We start from the raw sequence: 2,403 nt of genomic DNA on the forward strand, positions 1-2,403 counted from the left end.
TGACCTGTGAAACTGCATGGAGTGGAGAAATCAACGAGATTCTTGTTGTAATGTGAGTGCATTAACCCACTTTAAAATCTGAAATTAAAGTGCAGGTTTGAGAATTGATTAGGTGCACTTAATCGATGCAAATCTATGTGCAGTAGTGTATGCCAACGTGAGGGCAAATGTGTACAAATTGGTGCTTGTTTTTTGGCAATTTTGATGCTAATGTGGTTGATGCAAAACCATTGATTGATTATGGTCATTATGTTGATATGGTTTATGATTTTTGATTGCCAATTTTGCACCGAACTACTATCCAAATTTTGATAGAATTGTGTGTGATTAATTGGTACATTTTAGGCTTAATTGTGCTTGTGTATACACACATAATTAAACTAATTGCAAGTGGAAAATTGGAGTGTTTATGATTGTATTGTGATGTTGGATTAGTGGTAAACAAGTGTATGCGTAGAAATTTTCTAATTGAACCACCAATTGCGCTAATTTTTGGGCCAAAAATGGACAAAAAAGAGGTTAAAATGGGTCTTGGTTTGATTGGCAATTGATGTGTTAAACACACACACACACACACATACACAAACATACACCCCTCTTCATTTTTCTTACTTTCTCTCTCGGATTCACACACACACACACGCGCGCGCGCCCGCCCAAAAAAAAAAAACGTACACACAAAGACCGTCCCCCTTTAAATATTCCTTGATTTTCTCTTTGTTTCTTTCACTCACACACACCACACACACACACACAAAAGATCCTCCACTTAAATATTCTTTGACTTTGTCTCTTTCCATTGACTTTGTCTCTTTCCATTAATCACTCCTTGACTTTCTCTCTTTGTCTCTTTCCTTTAATCACTCCTTGATTATCTCCTTTTGACTCTTTGCCCTCTTTCACTCACCCACACAAAAGATCTCCATTAAACACTCCCTTGATTTTCTCTTTTTTGTCTCTTTCTCTCACTCGGATTCACACACACACGTCCAAAAAAAAAATAAATCCTTTTTTTCTTTGTTTCTCACACATATTCCACACGCATCACACGCCCCACCTACTCGACGCTCGCGTGCATGTACACACGATTAGACACATTTAGAGCAGATACGTCCGAGAGTTAGGTTTTGCCAGATTTGAGTCCGATTGTATGCATAAACCTCGATATAGTGCAGATTTTGATTTTAGTCTACATTCGACGAGTTGACAAGGTTTAGAGGCCTATCACACGCCGAGAGCGCACATATGATGACCATGACCACTTCGTGCTTTGAGTACACATTGCTCACACTTGTAGGCGAGCACAAAGGCCGGCCCTTTTACACAGACACATATGGACATTTCTTTGTCCAGTGCCGCATCTCCTTTGGCCCCACACAGACCCTCCAAGTGGTGCAAGTCCTTCCCGACGACACCCGGGATGGCACATTTAGAGATGACTATCGCGCCACGTATGTGGTCGACCATTTGATTAGGCTAGAGGAGATAGAGCTAGTACACTCAGATGATTGCCATGAGGCCTTCGACCATCCCGTGCAAGTTACATTACAGCAGGTAGGTCCTCAAGTGATCTATATAGATAATGCTCAACGCATATATCGATTAGAGTGTCGCACTTCTAGTAGACGCCTATCCACAGATGAGTGACACTAGTTGGCGAGCCTAAAGACAAATGCTACATGAGCACCACAGGCACTGAGCTTTACTTTCTGACTTGTGGATTGCCGTACGATCCTCGACCGACCCAACGCCCTACTTCGAGTAGGAGTGCCTCACCTCCTTTAGACACAGTGCCACCACCCACATCACTCAGGAAACCACCGCCAGGATTCTCCTCACCTAGACTTGATTTTCCGCCAAGCGTTTCGAGCTATCACGAGTCTAGAACGATGTACACGACGATTGCTAGCACTTTGCGTACCACTCAGAGTGAGCCATAGATACAGACCCAGAGCCTTTGAGACACGTACTTTAGAGAGCCTCAACCTCGACACCTTGCACCATCTAGAGACCCATGCCAGCCTTTGATGACATAGATTAGAGAGCATACGAGAGAGTCTATGACGACCACATCACCCAGTTGAGAGCACCAGAGGTAGGGACCCATAGATCACCCATTGTAGATATGAGTGCCCCTAGACCACTGACCCCCACCCTGCAGACACTGTCCGAGACCAGAGAGACTAGGGATAGCATGAGAGATATAGACGGTCAGATCTTGCATATAGTAGGCCGATCTCCACGAGGGGTTGCATATTATGTTGACACTTATGATCACCCCTTTGTGAGGCTAGCCACCCCGCAACGCATGATGTCTACACCTAGGCAGATTGTGAGAGCCTACCCACAGGCCGATAGAGCAGTTTTTATTGATGAGCTCTGAGAGCAGTATCTCTTGATTGA

At 44.0% G+C, this 2,403-nt stretch overlaps 1 pseudogene; it reads left to right on the plus strand.

The window, feature by feature from the left end:
• Nucleotides 1-1,254: 1,254 nt before the first annotated feature.
• LOC147435575 (uncharacterized) lies at nt 1,255-1,765 on the plus strand (annotated as a pseudogene).
• The last annotated feature ends 638 nt before the right edge of the window (nt 1,766-2,403 follow it).

This window comes from Adiantum capillus-veneris, chromosome 18, assembly GCF_014529385.1.
Source record: "Adiantum capillus-veneris isolate H3 chromosome 18, ASM1452938v2, whole genome shotgun sequence".
Classification (NCBI taxonomy): domain Eukaryota; kingdom Viridiplantae; phylum Streptophyta; class Polypodiopsida; order Polypodiales; family Pteridaceae; genus Adiantum; species Adiantum capillus-veneris.